Genomic DNA, 19,997 nt, shown 5'->3' with positions numbered 1-19,997 from the left:
GTCTACACCTTAATTGAGTGGGACTCAGCCTCCAAGACCTAATAGCGACCTATTACAAATGAAAAATCCGACATTTCTCTACTTCTCTCTATATAGACTAAAGTCAAATTTTATTTTCAAAAGTTCTAATTGGTTGTCGACTTCTAGATAGTTAGTCGAATATGTCTACACCTAAATTGAGTGGGCCTCAGCCTCCTAGAGAAAATGGCGACCTGTTAAAAATAAAAAATCCAATATTTTCCCACTTTTTTCTGCACAGTCTCAATTCAAATTTTTTCTTAAAGAAGTCTCAGTTGCTGAAGACTTCCAGATGAATAACCGGAAACGTACAGACGTCAGTTGAGTGATACTCAGCTCGGTAGACCTGATAGCGACCTGTTAAAAAACAAAATCAGAAATTTCGACAGTTTTTTCCGAACAGACTGAAGCAAAATTTTTTTAAATGAAGTTTTGAATCGCTGACCACTTCCATATAGTCAACCGGAAATCTCTAAACCCTAATTGATCGGGGCTTGGCCTTAAAGACGAAATTGCGACCCGTTTATATAAAGAATGCGAGATTTCTACCTTTTTTGCGTACGAACTGTAGGTCAATTTTTTTTTTAACTCTCAAGTTACTGACGATTTCTAAAATAGTTTACTGGTCATTTCTAGACTTCAATTTATTGGGACTTAGTCTTGTTGATGAAATGGCGACTTGTTAAGAATAAAAAAATCTGACCCTTGACGCTTTTTTTATAATAAAGTACATGCGAACAGAGATAGGTAAAATTTCTCAAATTTCTACATTTTTTTTATAACAGACTCAAGTTAAATTTTTTTTTGGTTTACGTTTTAATTTTTTTTCGACTTACAGATAGTTACCTCGAAGGAAAATAAGTCCACACTTTATTCTTGCTTTCCAGATATTAATTATTTTTTGAAGGTGCTTGTTTATTTAATGAAGAAGCCTCAAATTACAGAAATTATTATGTTCTATCGTTTATTTCATAAAAAAAACTCAAAACTTTAATTTTATCTATTTTATTTTATTATTATTCTTAGCCTACGATGAATATTACATATATTAAAATTTTCCCTATGGATTTGATCGTGTGTAATAACAGCGAGCTGGAGATATTAGTGACTTAATAGAGGAACAATATTCAAAGGAATTTTGTGAGTCTAGTGGTGGCTTCCTAGACTCCTTTAAATCTGATTCCTCTATTTTCTCTTTTTCTCCATCTGTGTCAAAGTACCAATCTCTATGATGCGTATTTGACGTTTTTTTTCTTTCTAGGTTTTTTGATTTTGTTAGCATTCTTGCTATTCCTTTTCTGGCAGTGATCATATCATTTTCCGTGAATGGACAGTAGGAACTTGTTGCAATACAGTGCCCCCAACATATAGCATGCACACCACAATTGTTGTATACATTTTTCATGGTGTCTTGTAATGGTACGTCGTTTGGGCGCACTACTGTCCATTCTAAGACGTTACTCTGGTCACTCTCTTCGTTCCAGTACTTATTGACTAATGTTTTGTACCCCTTTATTAAATGTTTTGGGATTCCTCTGGTATTCCAAAGCGAATCCAGGTACAAAAATATTTTGTGAGCCCGAATCGATACCAACAGAGTCCAGTGATGACTGAAATATATTGGTGACATCCACACATCATACTTTCCAATTTGAACTGCTTCCGCCCATTTCTTGTACCCAGGTTGTAATTCACCACTTTCGATAAACCCTGATGAAAAGAAACTTTCCATTACCAAAATATTAAATTTTTCACACCGAGCAAAATCTTGCAATAATAAAAATGAGGCATTTATCACATTGTCGTCTAACTGCTCATTTAAATTTAGTGTATTGAAGCTTGGTGCGCTTAAAGTTATTCCATACATTACTTTAAAAATGTTTGGAAAGTCCTTCGGGTAATCCAATTTAACGTTAAATAAAGTTTTATAAGTACTTGAATTTTGTCTATTGACAAGATTAAGCTCATTCACGTTTGTAGTTTCAACTGGGTCACTTATATCCATTTTTTCGAAATAAACATTGTTCTTACAATACAATTTTTCATTTTCAGGTTTTGATTCATTTTTATTGGTTTTTGGCTTTTCACATTGGGATTTAAATTCGGAACGTCGCAAATATTTTTTTTGAGTGAAGTAAGTTGCTCCACTTCGTTTCCGGTCCCAGGTTTCTTCAGCTAATGGCCAGTCGCTTTGAAAAGTATCATCATTTTCCATATCAAATTGGCTTTGTTTGTTTTGTTTATTTTTTTTTTGCCGTTCCGTGATTAATGCATCCTCTCTCTCTAAGAGTTTCCCTTTAATGATATCTTTCATTTTCGCAATAAATCTTGGTACTGGAATGTTTTTTTGATTTTTAAAATATATATTTTTCACAATATTGAAAAACGATTCTGCCGTTGCATTACTGTACCGGACAAAATGTTTGCCACACTTTTTTAATCGATGTAAAATAGTGCCGGACCAAATTGAAAAAAAAGGAATTAGATGTTCTAGGACATAGCTGAAAAAAGATTTTAAGACATATTCATTTTTAAATGGTTTTTCATCTGAGTTATCCATTTCTTTAGATTTATTATAAATTTCGGAAAATCTTACATGATAAGGTGATCCATGACGTAGTTTTTTTTCAATTTTTTTGGATTTTTGTTTTTCTCCAGTATTATTCGTGATGTCGCATTCTGAATCCTCATCATCTTCTTCTTCTTCTTCTTCTTCTTCTTCTTCTTCTTCTTTCAAACCATATAATTCATCGTCTTCAATATCTTCTACGTCGCAATTTAAATCGCCCTCACTTCCGTCTAAATCAGACGCTGTAGCTTCATCATCTGCATGCTGAAATTTATTTTTGGAGTTTTGATTTTCATTTTTTTTATCATTTGAATTTTCTTGACCTTTTGTATGTAAAATTTTATCGACCAAAGTATAAACTTTATCGCTCCGCCATTCACACCCAAATACTTCACATCCTATCTGAAAGATTTCATCAGCTTCATCAAGCGTAGTACAGTGGACCAGTTGTGATATCCAATACAACGCAAGTTTTTTTATGGATTTAGTCGTGTCTAATGTCCTTAAGTATCGTCGTACAGTTCCGATGAGATGAGTTGAACAAATATGAAGGACCGTAAAGCTTAATTCACTATTATCATCTGTCTTGGTGTCCAATTCGTACGTTGTATCAATGTATTTTTGAAGTGGCATATTATTAAATCCAAATGTTACCGCCTGCATAAGCGCTAAACTAAAATCCACTTCCACTTTGTGGATCACCGGTTTCTTTGTAGTTAAGCGCCTTATGCAATCATTTACGGTTAACAAAAATATTGACAGATGATGTGCAGACTGTACTGAAGATATAAATTCTGCAATTGGGAGTGGTCCACATTCTTTAGTTTTTATTGCTGGTATAGTTAATGCGTAATAAAAAATTCGTTTGTGTTCTGCACTCTTAATTGGAGCAAAGATACTGCCTGTAGCATCCAGGTGTAAAAATACAGTATCCTGCAGAGATATCAAATACTTTAATTGTGGAACAGTAAAGAGAATTATGTTAAATGGACGAATTTGAAATGTTTGAATATATCCCGCATAGTTTTTATATGGCCATTCAGCTTCATAAATTTTTATTAAACTTATTATGTGATCTACAAACTCCTTCGTTATATCGAGTTTGCCATTTGTTTCGCTCGAAATTTTATGCAAAATTGTGCTACTTGGAGCTTCATTTAAATTTCCAGATTTCAAAACATTTATGTTTTTTTTTGCTAACATTTTGTACTTGACAACATTAGGCTTCTCTTTTTCTAATTCTTCTGCAACTCTTAGTCTATCTTCTCCGCTACAATTTCTCCGATGCTTTTCTTCATGATTATGGGAAATTGGGTCACTTGCAGTCACTGTGATTTCATAATCTTCAAAAGGTTCTTTTATGGGTGAATAACATTCGAAGATATATTTTGTGCACCAACTATTTTTGCATTTTGCTTTAGCTACAAAATACCTGTTGTTTTTTGTTTTCCCTTCAGCATAACCCTTATGCTCTAGGAAAGCAAGTACACAATTTTCGTATTCTTTATGTTTCTCAAAAACGTCATTAAATCTAGATGTCCAGCCTTTCTTCAATTTATTGCTATTACAATTCCAAAATTTCTCCCAGAAACTTTTGGGAACAATTAAGATCGGGAGGTTATTATGAGTACTGTTGTTAGTTGAATTTTCGTTATTTATCTCATAGTTTTCATGGTAGATGTGAACGTTATTTGCATTAATCGTGTTCAATTGATTATCTTCAGTAATATTTTTTATCTCATTTTCATCACTATCCATTAAATTATCATCATGAGTGCTATAAATAAATCTAGAATTATTATCTTCTGTGTCAAAATTTTCTTTACAACTTAAAGTTTCAGTATCATTAACTAAGTGGTCTCCAACCATTCTATTATTAGTTATTATATCTGAAGAATCCGTATTACTTTCAACGTCGTGGAAATTAGGATCATAATCAGCATCATTAAAATTGAAATTCGGATAGTAATTTGAAAACTCATCCTCACATCCTTCATCGACACATAAATTATTATTAATTTCAATTTTATTAATATTAAGATTATTTACACTTTTATTTGTTTCATTGTAATCATTGACATTAGAGTCTTTTCCATCACAAATACTAAGATCATCTTTATTAATGGCTTTGAAATTTTCTTCGCTAAAATTTGCAATGCTACTAATTTTATTTTCTTTTATTATGGTATTAAATTCATTACCAAAAGCAGATGATTGCAATGTATTGAAAATCATTCCAATATTTATTTGTTTCGTTTGATTTTTAATACATCGGTAACACACATTAGTGTGATATGTGACGGTTTTTGCAGCTGGATTATCAAAACCATACTTACTCAAAATTTTTTTTGCGACACGTTCTAAAAAACAATTCGCAATTTTATAAGACGAAGCATCACTTGATTTTAAAAAGTTTTCCCAAGTGCATTCTTTCTTTAATGCAAAAATTGCTTCTGCAATATCATATTGTTCAATTTTCATTTTGAACTTTAATTTCAGCACCAACGCAATAAGTTAAATTTTAAAAAATCAACACTTATAGTTTTGTTATAATCAAAATAAAAAATCTTATTTAAAAATTTTTTTAAATTATCAACCACCAGATAAATAAAAAAAAAAACATAACATAATATACGTGGTCATAAACTAAACTATTATTAATACATGCAGCCGAGATAAAATAATAGTTAAATTAAATATTTAGTCCAAAGATAAATAAAAAGTCGGAATCACAAACTATATTACAAATAAAGTTCGATTATCGTTAATTATATACAAGAACCTTAAATTTTCACTAACACAATCAACAAATCACGCTCCCACAACTATCACAAAACAATGAATTATTATTGTATTTAATAAAACATATTAGTCACTTTATTATTATTATATTATATCAATTATTTGTTTAATATTCACGATGATAATAGCTAGCACAAATTGGATCCCACAAGTTTTATAAGATTGTTAACGGATGGTCATTCATACTAGTGTAGTGAATCCGTAGTGACAAGAAAAACTAATAGCCAGCTAAGAATTAAGAAATAAATTTAAAAAATAAAAATAATACATCGAGAGAATATGACGACTCTGTCTTTTGTGTGCATACTGTTGTTTCTCACTTGCACTCATTTGTGTCTAAACGAAAAGTAAATACAAAATAAACCCTTATATAGATCGAACATAAACTGATTAAAATCTCTACAGTTCAAAAAAAGTAAACAAGCGATATTCTCTGGCTACTGTGAGGAAAAGAATATGATAATTATTTTTTTTTTTTTTTTTTTTTTCAAATGATGGAGGAATGGAAAAAAAATACAATTATTAAGAAACTCACATAAGTTATCCACTGAAGAAACAATTTTATTTTGAAAATAATGATAGGTTCTGAGTTTTTGATATACCAGAAAACATTATTAGGAAAAAATTGCAATAGAAAAAAGAATTAAGCAAAAATAAAATCCATACTTTGTTATATCTCTGCAATTGACCAAGATATGTAAGAAAGAAAAATCAGCTTTACATCGATATTTATTTCTCATCGATCTATATCTCAGTTTTGCACAGGGAAATTTTTCGATAGCAAAAAAAGTAATAAAAAAAAATAAAGAGATTGAGATTAATTAAAATTAAGTAAGAAATAACGATTTTTCAAAATTACCATTTTAACAACAATTCTTTTTACAATGAAAATTTTTATAATTTTTATTAAAAAAATCGATTTCAAAACAACTGTTATAGATAAATTAAAGAAATATTCAGGATTTATTTTAAAATATCTATATTTTATAAAAATATTAATAGCTTAAAATTGTTTATTTAATATCCTATTTTCAATGAACTTTTAAGTTAACAAATGAAAATTTCATTGACTTCTCGGTAAAAAAATGAAGTTCTTTTTCATCGGCTACAGTTAGTTTCCCCTGATTCATCATGAAAACTTATTTTATCATATTATTCGTAAAATTGTTTGAAAAAATAAAATCTGTTTCATAACGATGTTTTTAATTGTTATTTTTAATTACGGTGACTAAAGCTGTAATATAGCCTGAGACGCTCGGCCACGCACTGTATTAAGAGCGCCCGGCACCTAGCGCGCGGTGATGAATAAATTCATATTGCACGACTCATGATACGAAACATCAGAGTGTGCTTTACGATTGAAAAATTTTTGTTTCAACTAATCGCGAGCAGTGAAATTTTCTTTAGGTATCTTAAAATTCAATAAATAACACATGTAACCAATAAAAAAGAACTCAAGTTTTTTACCTAAAAGTCAATAAAATTTTCATTTATTTACTTAAAAGTTAATTAAAAATAAAATTATATATAAATAAGTTAAAGTTATTTATATTTTGATAAAATATAGATATTAGACGATAAATCTTGGAAATTTCATTAATTTATCTTTAACGGTTGTTCTGAAATCTATTTTTTAATTTAAAGTACTCACAATGTTCATTATAAAAAAAAAATGTTGTTGAAATAACAATTTTGGAAAATCGTTCGAAGGAATAATTTTTCATAGTGATTACTTAAGAAAAAAACACATAGACTTAATTTCAATGATCAAGTAGAAAACGGAGTGGTGTTTACTTGACGCAATCTAACTCAATTGTGAATAAAGAAAAAATTAATAACCGTAACATCTGCGAAATGAATAAATCATGATTTTTTTTTTTAACGAATTTTTTAATCCAATAGTAAGTAAAAACATTAAAACAAGTAACGCCGCCATCGTTGTTAGAGATTTTCAACAATTCAATATAATATCGTTGATCTATTGGAATTAATATCTCCTATAAACTAAGTTATTGATATCAAATTAATAGTTTTAGTTAATTGAAATTTTTTTAAAGTCTATACAATCTCACAAAAGTAGTATAGCTCATGGAAAGTATACATAAGAAATAAAAAAAAAAAAATGGAGAACACAATAAGATAAATACAAAAAAAATTAGAATCAACAAGACTAAATTTATTCCATTTTCTTCGCAAAAAAATCTCAATAATTTTTGGTTCTGACGGTATAATTCCTTCAGCTCCCTCGAGAAGAAGAACTGAAAGTTTTCAGGCAGGAAAATAAGGAACTCGTCAATTGGAGATTATCTCCGAAGCGTTGATTTTCCAATACTCTTGAATTTTTCAATATCTTTCGCAATAAAATCCCTAGTAATTTTTCTCCTGATAAAATTATAGCTTTTGCTACCTCAAGACAATCAACTGAAAGTCTCCAGGCAGGGGAGATCAGGAACTCGTTAATAGAAGATAATCTCCAAAGCGCTGAATCTCCAAGGCTCTGAAATTTGTTTAACATTTTCGCGAAAATGCCTTGAGAAATTTTCTTTCAGATAGCATTTTTTTTCTCTACCTCTAGACAATTCTTTGAAAGTATCTAAGCATATATGAGTAGGGGGGCTCAGCAATTGGCGGTAATCTCCACAGCTCTAAATCTCCGGAACTCTGAAATTTTTTTGATATTAGGGCGAAAATGTCTTCAAAAATTTTATTTTTTTTGTAGATTTTTTTTTCTCTACTTCTTAACAATCCGTCGAAAGTCTCTGAGCATATATGAGTAGGGACTCGGAAATTAAAGATAATTTTCACAGCGCTGATACTTCAAGACTGAAATTTTTCAATTTCTTTTAGAATAAAATCTCTAGTATTTTTTTTCCTGACAGAATAATTGCATCTGCTACCACAAGACAATCAACTGAAAGTCTCCAGGCAGGAAAAGTAAGGGACTCGTTAATTGGAGATAACATGAGTAGGGACTCGTTAATTGGAGATAATCTCCATAGCGCTGAATCTCGAAGACTCTGAAACTTTTTTGAAATTAGCGCGAAAACGTCTTCAGAAATTTATTATTCAAATAACTTCTTTTTTCGCTACTTCTAGACAACGCTCTGATAGTCTCTGAGCATATGTGAGTAGGGGCTCGGCTATCAAAGATAATCTCCACAGCGCTGAATCTTCAAGACTGAAATTTTTCAATTTCTTTCGGAATAAAATCTCTAGCAATTTTTTTCCTGACAGAATGATTGCTTCTGCTACCTCGAGTAAATCAACTGAAAGTCTCTAGGCAGAGGAAATAAGGGACTCAGCAATTCGAGATAATCTCCAAAGCGCTGAATCTCCAAGACTCTGAAATTTTTTTAATGTTTATGCGAAAAACTCTTTAGAAATTTTTGTTTCTCAGATTGCATTTTTTTTTGTGCCTCTAGACAATGCTCTGAAAGTTTTTAAACATATATAAGTAAGAACTCGACTTCAGAAAGCATCTCATAAGCACGAAGAAAATTGGGCTTTAGAAAATTTCAAACTTTCATTATGTTGTCGACCAAATTTAAAACAGGAAGTTGTCTCGCCAAAAAATTAATATGCTACACTAGAAAAAATGTTATATATTTGAATCTTATCGATAAATTGTTCGAATAATATTCGTGTAAATTAGGAATTATAGTTGAAAATAAAAAATATGCAGAGTTTTACATTAATAATTGTAGAGCAGCATAATAATTTTGTAATGTCTCTTTGAAAATTTTTTAAAGTCTCTCTGGGAATTTTTTTCTACGATTATTTTGTTTTTTCTAACTCTAGATGATCATTTAAAAGTCTACAACCATATAAACGTAGGCCTACATAATACTAAAAATTAATATCATTTATTACCTATCTCCTCTGCGCCATCTCATGGCAAAAGCATTATTTACCTCAGGCCCCGAAATCTCAGTTTCGTCCCTGGTTGCTAGCGTCCGGCTGCTAGTACTCGGCAGCCAGTTTCAGTGGCATTACGCTTCTAGAAGCAGAAAAATTAAAAATTGAAAAAGATGCGATTTCAGCTTTTCTTAATGGCATTTCACCTCTACTGCAAGTTCAGTGTTTACTCAAGCCACACGATACGTTGGAGCAAACATACGCGTCGTCGATAGCCGCGTTTAAGAATCAGGAAGACAACGCGAAGCGTTTTCAAATACCGGTTGCGGTCACAATAGCTCATATACAATGTAATCAACCTGACAGGTCTAAGCCGCCTAGGCCAGAGCGCCAGGTGAAAAAAATAGAGATCTCCGATGTAACTATTGTGATAAACGCGGTCATTTCGAAAGAGATTGCTTGCAGAAGAAAGGATTAAGTAACAACAGTAATAGTAAATTTAATAACAAATACAATAACGTTGACCGGAGAAACCGTAATGACAATAATAAAAACAAACTTCGCGGTAACGAAAGAAAACCCGAGAATGACCGAGAAGAGTGCCCATGCTGTGGGCAAATGAATCACAGTTTGGCAAATTGTTTTAAATTTGCAGCGCTTATGCGAACTCGTTATGGGCCGTCGGGAAACTCCAAACTCCCGGGGAAGAACGACGACGGGTCCCACGGGAGTCCGAAACAAGTTCAAAGCCCGCCGAAAAATCCTTTCGAGGTCGCGCACCAGTCAACGTCGCGACAGTCGTAATTAATTTAAGGAAAACCGAGGTACCGGCAATTTTGGTCAAAAGCGATGATATAAAAAATTATTTAACGATCATGCTTGATTCGGGTTCGGAGGTAAATATTATAGAAATTGGCGCGTTAAATAAACCGCAAGGTATCGACGAAGAACATAAATTAGCGCTATTGGGCATAAATAAAGACCCAGTATATACGGTTGGTAGAATCCACGTAGAATTATTCGGCTACAGTATTGAATTCAATGTGGTGGAAGACGACTTCCCCACAGTTCATCCCGCTATTTTGGGTGCGAAATTCTTTAACGAATATGGCGCTAGATTCTTCTTCGATCGCAAATTATTTACGTTTTACGATGTCGAAATCCCGTTCTTTGAAACGGAAATAGAAAAATTGCCTCCAAGGTCTGTTACCGTGATTGAAATTAAAACCACTCCCGATTCATCTGACTATGGCTATCTACCTCGAATATACTGTGCATCCGAACTTGAAATCGGAGGCACATTTGAAACTAATAATAACGGTAGTACGCTCTTACGGGCTTACAATAATTCTGATACTGAAATTTCGATTCCCAGGCCTGTGATCGATTTACAATCTTCTTTGTGGCGGAATGAAAGCGATATTTCGATGAATTTAAAATCAGTAAATGTAATTGATGATTTTCCATGCAAATCTCAATCAACTGCTGTTGATGCAGACTATGTGGAGCCTATCAGGGCTATTCGTAACTCACGACTATCCAAAGACATTGGGTCGGGAATCGGGGAGGAATTAAGAGGTTCAGGGGTCGTAGAGTCAAGGGTATTCACGATCTTTGAAAATAGTAAAACGCCGGAGCGGGCACAAGAAGTGACCAACTCCGTGCACGTTACCGGAGATTTATCGGATCGGCAGCGCATGGAAATCAAAAATCTGATTTTTGAGAATCAAGATTTATTTTATTTATCTGGAGAGAATCTCGGATTTACAAACGAGATTTTACATCGTATAATAACTACGGATGACCATCCAGTATTTAAAAAAACAATATCGCTTTCCTCCCATACATAAGGAGGAGATCTCGAGACAGGTCAGAGAATTAGAAGAAAAGGGTATTATTAGACCCTCAGAATCAGGTTATTGTTCCCCGATTTGGATCGTTCCTAAAAAGGAAGATTCTTTCGGTAATAAGAAATGGCGTATGGTAATCGACTTTCGTGATTTGAACGAAAAAACTTTTACAGTTGTTCACCCTACTCCAAATATTGTTGAAATAATCGACCAGATAGGCGATGCAGAGTACTTTTCAACCTTTGATCTAGCGAGTGGTTTCCACCAAATCAAAATTCACCCGGACGATATACATAAGACAGCTTTCTCTACGCTAAACCAGCATTATGAATTTGTTAGAATGCCGTTTGGGCTGAAAAATGCTTCTCCGACATTTCAAAGATTAATGAACAAGGTTTTGGTGGGACTGCTTGGCAGAGGTGTCTTTGTGTATATGGATGACATTGTCGTCTACTCTAAAACATTTGAGGACCACGTCAAAAAAATTAAGGAGTTGTTTATTTGTCTACGTAAAGCGAGTTTGCAACTGCAACCCGACAAATGTAATTTATTCTTAAAAGAAATTAATTATTTGGGACATATAATATCGGGAAACGGTGTTAAACCAGACCCCAAAAAAAACAGACGCGGTCGAAAAATTCGCGATACCTACGAATGTTAAAAAGGTTCGGGAATTCTTGGGTTTGACCGGGTATTATAGGAGATTCATTGACAACTACGCGAAAATAAGCAAGCCACTAACTTCTCTGCTACAAAAAGATGTTGTATTCGAATGGGGTCAGAGTCAATCGGAAGCGTTTGAGGCGCTGAAAAAGAAACTTGTAGAGTCGCTCATTTTACAATTTCCGGATTTCTCGCGAGAGTTTATCATCACAACTGATGCTTGTGATTACGGAATCGGGGCGTGTTTAAGCCAAGGAGAAATAAATAAAGATAAACCTGTGTCTCACGCGTCTCGCTTGTTTAATTCAGCCGAACGTAACTATTCGACCATTGAAAAAGAAATGCTCGCGATAGTCTACGCGGTGAATAAATTCCGGCCGTACATCTACGGAAGTCAATTCACGTTAGTTACTGACCATAGACCCCTCACATGGGTTAATTCGGTATCATCACCAAACTCGCGAATAGTGAGGTGGCGATTAAGCATGGGAGACTACATGTATAAGGTAGTTTACAAGCCAGGTCGCGTAAATTCAAACGTGGATTCTCTCTCTCGAAATCCGGTTGATGAACCAGAGGTAGTTATTCCTGAAACACGGGTCGGCCCGATACGGAAATTTGATCCAGATAAAACGGCAACGACGCCGGATGAAACGAGCGAAGATGACTCTACCCCCGGGGTAAAACGGACGAGGAAGCAGTACGATCTTAGACGCAAAGTACGCGTTCTTAACGATCCGGAAAACAATGATACCGAGCCTGAGCAGGTGACCCCTCTAGTCCGATTCGTATTTAGACCCCGCGAATGGCACTCAGCCCCACCTGTGCCAGAACCAAATCAATCGCCCGCCAATGATCATCAATCTGCGAACGATTCTAGCGACGATGATGAGGTGGTGGTTTCGGATAACGAAGATCGAAGTCGCCACCAGATTATTCCCGAGTCGGACGACGAACCAATGATGGAAGACGTGGACGCGGACGACGAAGCTAACGGTAACGAAGATGATATCGGAGAGGAGCGTCTCCAAACCAATGGAGAAACGTCGGAATCGGAAGACGATAACGTCCAAGGTCGCAAAGACGTGGATCAAGAAGACAGCGATGAAGGCGAGTATGCCCCGGTTCGTCCACGAGCCAGGCGAAAGCATACTACTCCCATGACGCGAGAAATAGCTCCGAACGTTCGCGAAACGCGTGATCGGTTGTCAATGCAATCGGATAATGTACTAATATTCACTAATGTGAAAGGGAAACCTCGTGACGAAGGAAGCAAAGACCTTGCTGACGTTTTAGAAATTCCCGCACAACTAACTTTCTGTCGAGCTACTGTAATACCCTACAGGGGAAATAAACGCTGTATAGTAGCAGCGCCTAAATACAGAGATACTGACCTCGTATCGGTCGAGGATATCCGAGAGACATTGGCTTCTGTATAAAATATTGTAATGGAACTAGATCTAGAGTCATTTAGTGTGGCAAAAGCTAGTAAAATAGATGATATAAATTGGCTGACAATCCAAGAGGAATTAATTGATGCATTTACGGACACCGAGGTTAAAATAACTATTTGTCTTAACCTCGTGCGTATTCCAAATGATGATGAAAAATTAGAAATTTTGGAGGAATACCACGGTTCAGCCGTGGGAGGTCATAAGGGAATGACCAAAACGTATAAAAGAATACAACAAAATTTTTTTTGGCCTAAAATTAAACAAGATGTTATCAATTATATTCAAAAGTGCTTGGATTGTCAACTGAAAAAGTTAATTAGAGTTAAGACAAAGCAGCCAATGGTCCTCACGGATACCCCTGATGCTGAGTTCGACAAAATCGGTTTAGACATTATGTACCCAACGCATACTTCTGCGTCTGGAAATAAGTACATATTAACTATACAGGATCTCCTGACTAAGTTCTCGATAGCAATCGCTTTAGAGCAAGCAACAACCGTAGACGTAGCACAAGCCTTAGTAAATCGTTGGTTTTGCTACTTCGGGCCTCCTAAGGCCATACTTACTGATCAAGGAACAAACTTCCTTTCGAGTCTACTTAAAAATATTGCAAAAAAATATAAAATCAAACAGTATCATACATCTGCATATAGACCTCAGAGTAATGGGTCGGTGGAACGATCTCACCACGTATTACAAGAATACTTGAAAAATTATATAGGCGAGAATTAAGACTGGGATGAATGCCTTGATATAGCCTCATTTTCATATAATGTAAGTGAACATGAGGGTACGGGATTCACTCCATATCAACTGGTATTCGGGAAACTACCCCGTCTTCCTTCTCGCATACAAACTATTGAGGAACCTAATGAGACATATGCAGGTTATTTAGAGCAATTGTTTAGACGGATAAGACAAGCTGAAGTGATTGCCAGTGAGAACTTACATCAGGCTAAAGTTAGGTCAAAATTTTATTATGATAGGAAGATAAACCCACACCAGATTAAACCTGAAACTAGGGTATTCGTACTACGGGAACCAAGGAAAAGTAAAGGAGACCCGCAGTACACCGGTCCCCATGATGTAATCGTGATCGGTCGAAACGAGACGGCCGAAGTAGATATAGATGGGGTGGTGAAAATGGTTCACCTCAACAAGCTAAGAATATCTCGAATATAATTTTCAGATGACCGGATTGGTGATACTGCTGGGACTCCTTCCCTTTTTCTTGGGCCTAGTTGGATATGACTGCAGCGGGTCGTCAATGAATATGACTACGCTATCACTGTTAGATGTATGGGAGTGCAATTTCCCCGCAAGGAAAGCCGAAACTGAAAAGGTAATCGTAAGCCTATTGCAACTGGCTGAAATAATTCACGTTCACGTGATCGAATGTAAGATATTGATAAATAGAGTAGTGCAGCGTTGCGGAATGCACTCCCATAGATTCTCCGTGTTAAACGGACGTAGGGAATACTATTTAGATATGGATTCTACTAGATGTAAGAAAATGCACGAAACAGGTGCAATCTGGCTTTACGATCGAGTCCACATGATCGACTTGAAAATGAACACTACAAACTTTATACAGGCGATATTAGCCGGCGATCATCATATGGACGGTACGTGTGCGGAAGGTGTCTTTAGTGATTCGTGGGGTACTTGGGAAAAAGTCGTAGCCGAAGGGTTATTTGAAACATCTCTTTCCGATTATGAAACAACGCTGAACACTAAAACTAATCAAGTGATTTTAAGATCGGGAACGCGATGTGACGCGCAGAAACTTTCTTGCGTTACCAGTGAAGGTATGACAGCGTTCTGGAGCGAAACTCCAAAAGACTCGTGCCTTATGAAATACGCGTTGCTCTACCACGGATCGGCTACGAGAATCATCGGGGAAGAGGGACATCCAGATGTCTACTCACTCACCACAGAAGATATCACCTTCGCGCTGGCTCAGCGAGGTGAGGTAGAAGTGTGCGGGCATAACGTTATCAAAACGGAGCACCCAAAGCTTTTCATAGTGGTCCTTAAAACCACGGACTACACCATGCAAATAGAAGCGATTAAGACGAAAGATATAGATATTTTCGCGTATGTAAATAGTAAGTTCATATACGTCGAGAAATTTATAAGGCAGCAAATACAAAACCTCTACCATGACGTCCTCGTTAGACGTTGTGAGTTGGAGCGTTCAATATTGATGAATGCATTGGCCTTGTCATCACTGGCCCCAGACGAGTTCGGTTATGCACTTATGAAAAGCCCAGGGTACTACACCACCGTTGCGGGTGAACTAGTGCACATTACAAAGTGCCTACCTGTGCCCGTGCGCGTACGTCAGGACGAACATTGTGATCAAGAACTTCCGGTAACGTACAATAATCAAAGTTATTTCCTAGCTCCAAAGTCAAGGATACTCCTGAAAAGAGGGACTATCATCAAGTGCAACGCTATCTTACCCACAGGGTACTTCATTGATGGAGCGTGGTACCACTTGACGCCTCAAGGTATTCGGGCACCGACACCACAACAACTACAACCACTGACGGTCCCGACTTGGAACTATGAAAACCCAGAGCATCTGGCAACATCAGGAATCTACTCTCCGAAAGATTTGGAGAAGTTACGAAACCGGATAATGTTTCCGGCTGAGAGACCAGCACTGCTCAATTCCATAGCCATGGGAGCAGCTGGAAGAGACATACCTGCAGGAAGCATCAACGTGCTGGGATTATTCGACGAAGAAGCGCTAGAAAAATTAGCGCTCACCACAGGGCAGAGAATCTGGCAAAGTTTAATTGACTTCGGATCCGTTACCGCTGGCATATTGTCAATTATGTTGGTATTGCGACTTCTGAAGTTCATTTTCGACACGATATTTCATGCATACGCATTGTATGGCATATGGGGCTGCAGCTTAGTCTTAGTAACAGCAATATGGGACACATTGGCGAATCTCATACTGCACCACCATCACCGCAGAAGGTACGACTTGGATGTAGAGAGTCAAAGAAGCAAGGCTCCCATACCTCGCCCGAGGTCAATTATATCAATTATCGATGAAGAACCTGAACCTCATAAGTCTGCGCCACCTCAAGAAATATCATATGCAGAGCTGAATCGACAACTCGAAGATCAACCACTGAGGTCCAATATCCATGAGTGTACAAACAGTGAGATGTTAGCTCGTTTGAGAAACCGCGCAGAAAACCGCGAGTGAACATTGTGAGTGAAAATCGCAAGTGAACGCGGAAGCCAGATTGTGCCAATTTCATATAAACATTTTAGAAATTTAAGGGAACTGTCTTGAATACAATAAATTTATTTTTAAGGACTTGTTATTAATTACCTGTTATTATCAGGAAAATTTTATATTTGTCAATAACTATACGCAGTATATTAGTACCAGATAACTAAAAATGTTTACAAACATGAATTTAGGTTTAATTACTTTGTTTATTATAAATACAGATAAATATAGGAGTTGCTAACTGACTTAAGTCGGAAGGTAGCTACCTCATGATTCAGTATGAATTACGACTTAAGCAGTTACTTCTTGAGTAACTTAGAAATTACCGCAAGACGGACGTATATCAATACGAATTTAGATTAATCATTTCAATAATACCAAACGACCGAGTCGGGAGGTAATTAAATTCCTAGATACTAACGTTTAGTTTCATACTACTAAGTTTAAGTAACTTTATAAACGTTGTGTCTCAGGTATAGGTTGAAATTCTACAGCCAAGAACTCTTCTTTACAGTATTCAAAATTGATTTTAACTTTTGGTTTATATAGAGTCAGTCACATGTTCGATTTAAATTTATATCGAGCCACTTTATTTATAATAGAAGTCGCACCGATTTCATTAAAGCGCCGCGACTTACTTAAGTCGGGAGGTGTTACGTTCTGGCTCTAATTAAATTTAAATAAAATTTTTTTTGGAAATTTTTTTTTGAAGTCTCGAATTATTTATTCGCCACGGTGGGTGAATAAACGGTTCGACACTTCTTAGAATTATAATTAAATAATAAATTAATAAATCGTTACTTTGTTGGCGATATTATTTTATTCATCACCAACAATGTAACGGAAATCTCTTGCGATAAGAAAGTCGCCGTGGCTCGCGGATAGTCTAAACAGATGACGACGCATGAGACCCGGGCCACGACGATTCTCTCATAGGAAACCTAAGATGCAACGTTAGCACTTTTGATAATGTATAATACCAAGGAGAGACAGAATCAAGGCAGTCGATCACAAGATCTAGAAGAGCTAAGAACTCTACATAAAACTGCTGGCTTGATCCTGTCACTCGGACTTTAAGGCAAAAATATATATCCGTACTTTACCAAATACGCACTCCTTATTTTAAACTTTGGGCGCTGTCACCGGCAGCCTAATAATCTCATACCTCATATTGGGCGCTGCTACTGGCAGCCTAATACTCTCATCTGTTTTGGGCGCTGATACCGGCAGTCTAAGCACTTCCCTTCCGCATCCCAAAAATTCATGCCGAGAAGCCGAAGGTCAGGCAAAAAGGCCCAGTTCCGCCGGATCATTCGAACAATCCACGAGGATCTCGGTCGTTCAGTTCACCAACGTTCCCGCCTAGAGATCGTTGCCGAGGAAGTCCTCCTCGATCCGGTAACGTTGGCCATTCCAAACCCGGTTAATAAGTTACCAAGTTCTGGTATCGCGTCGAGTGAAGTTCGTGACCCGTCGGGTTCTGGTGGTATTATTCAGCAGCTGGAGTCGCCCTTAAGGAGGAACCGGGCCCTCCAGGCTCGTCTTGTCCAGAGAAAGCATCAAGGGAGAACACAGTCTTCTGGACTGGTATCAGTGAGGGTTGGCAGTTGATTCCAGTGGACGTTCCATCCGTCCGTCCGCCTAGTGTCTAATTAGTAGATAAGCCAGAATGTAAACCATTATCCACCATTTCTTTCTCCCGCGATATCGCTCGAACAAATTAACTGATTGGAATATCTAAGGTGGCAATCGGCGCGTCTTATTGAATTCTAGAGCTGATTAAAATTTGAAATCGATCGTGCCAGTCGTTTCGAAAATATTAGAAAAAACCGTTTTTCACCATTTCTTTCTCCCGTGATAACTCTCGAACAAATTATCCGATTTTGATGTTTGAGGTGGCAATCGGCGCGTCTTATTGAATTCTAGAGCTGATTAAAATTTGAAATCGATCGTGCCAGTCGTTTCGAAAATATTAGAAAAAACCGTTTTTCACCATTTCTTTCTCCCGTGATAACTCTCGAACAAATTATCCGATTTTGATGTTTGAGGTGGCAATCGACGCGTTTCATTGAGTACTAGAGCTGATTAGATTCTTAAGTCGGTCGTACAAGTCGTTTCTGAGAAATCAATAAAAACTAAAAAAAAAAATTTTTTTTTTTTCGTAATTTGCAAATATTTTCGAGTCTATTCGATCAAATGATCTGAAACTTTTAGGAAAGTTGATGGCCAACAAGCACTTTCGATTGCCACATCAACCATTCAAATCGATTCATTAATTCAAAAGTTACAAAGAGTTTACATACACACACACACACACACACACACACACACACACATACATACACACACTCGGACATCATTCTGAAAATAGTCAGAATAGCTTCCTAGTACCTCAAAACGTCGACATCTGATGAAAACTCGATTTTCGAAAGTCGGGGTTCATACAATAACTTCCCGAAATTTTTGAAATTCATCGATTTTTTTAGCGGGAAGTTAAAAAAAATGGCAAGAATCTATGAAAATTAAATGAAATCTAAGAAAAATGTAGGAGAATCAAAAAAATAATTTAAAGAACTTGAGGGAACCGAAAGAAAACTAATTCTTCGACTCGGGTATAAATATATAGCAATCGTTTTGTGCAATAAATTTGAATTTCAATTATTCAAGAACTTTATCTGTTTCGACAAAATTATTATGTTACGTAACAAATCTTTTAGGGGCACGGGGGTCAAGTCATTTGTAATATTTCACGGGGGAGGGATTTAAAAAATCTTCAAAATGTGTTACGTAATTTCTGGATGTTCCCTTAAATTGAATATAACGTCGTCAAACACGTTAAAACCTGTTATATTGAAAATAGAATACCAAGAATATGACGTCATTAAACAAGTTTGAACCTGTGATTCTATCAATAGGATACCTACAATATATATTCAATTGCGTCGTAATAAAGTTATTGTAAATATACAGTCAGGGTATAAGTCTATAACACCTAGCATGGACATGAACCATGTCGATATTCAATGATAATAATTGATAAAAACTTACTGACTCAGCGTCGGTATGGTATAACAAAATGACCGTAAATGTGCACAAAATGACCGTAAAAGTGCATTATATTGAAATCATCTGAAACATAGTCAATAATATTTTTATCATCGTTATCTTCATTATTCTTAATCTTCATTTTCAAACTTTATTCCTCTTTCAATCTTCTTTCTTGTAATCTTTTCTTCTCTTTCAGTGATTTTAACTCCTCAATTAACTCAGGGAATTGTGAATTCAAAGTATCACCAGTGAACTCATAATCATCGATATTTGGCTTTTCATGATCTAAGAGACTAAACCACCAGTAAAATTTTTCGTTGTTTATTTTCAAGATTGTTAACACATTTGGAATAGTGATGACACTATTTTGAATTGGTTCTTCATACATCATTAATCTTGAAATTTTTCTCCAATTCCTTCAACAATCTCAATCCATATGCAATGTATAAGACCAAACTTTTGGTAGAATTTTTTCATACTTC

This window comes from Microplitis demolitor, chromosome 6, assembly GCF_026212275.2.
Source record: "Microplitis demolitor isolate Queensland-Clemson2020A chromosome 6, iyMicDemo2.1a, whole genome shotgun sequence".
NCBI classification, from domain to species: domain Eukaryota; kingdom Metazoa; phylum Arthropoda; class Insecta; order Hymenoptera; family Braconidae; genus Microplitis; species Microplitis demolitor.
Note: the sequence above shows the minus strand (reverse complement) of the source record.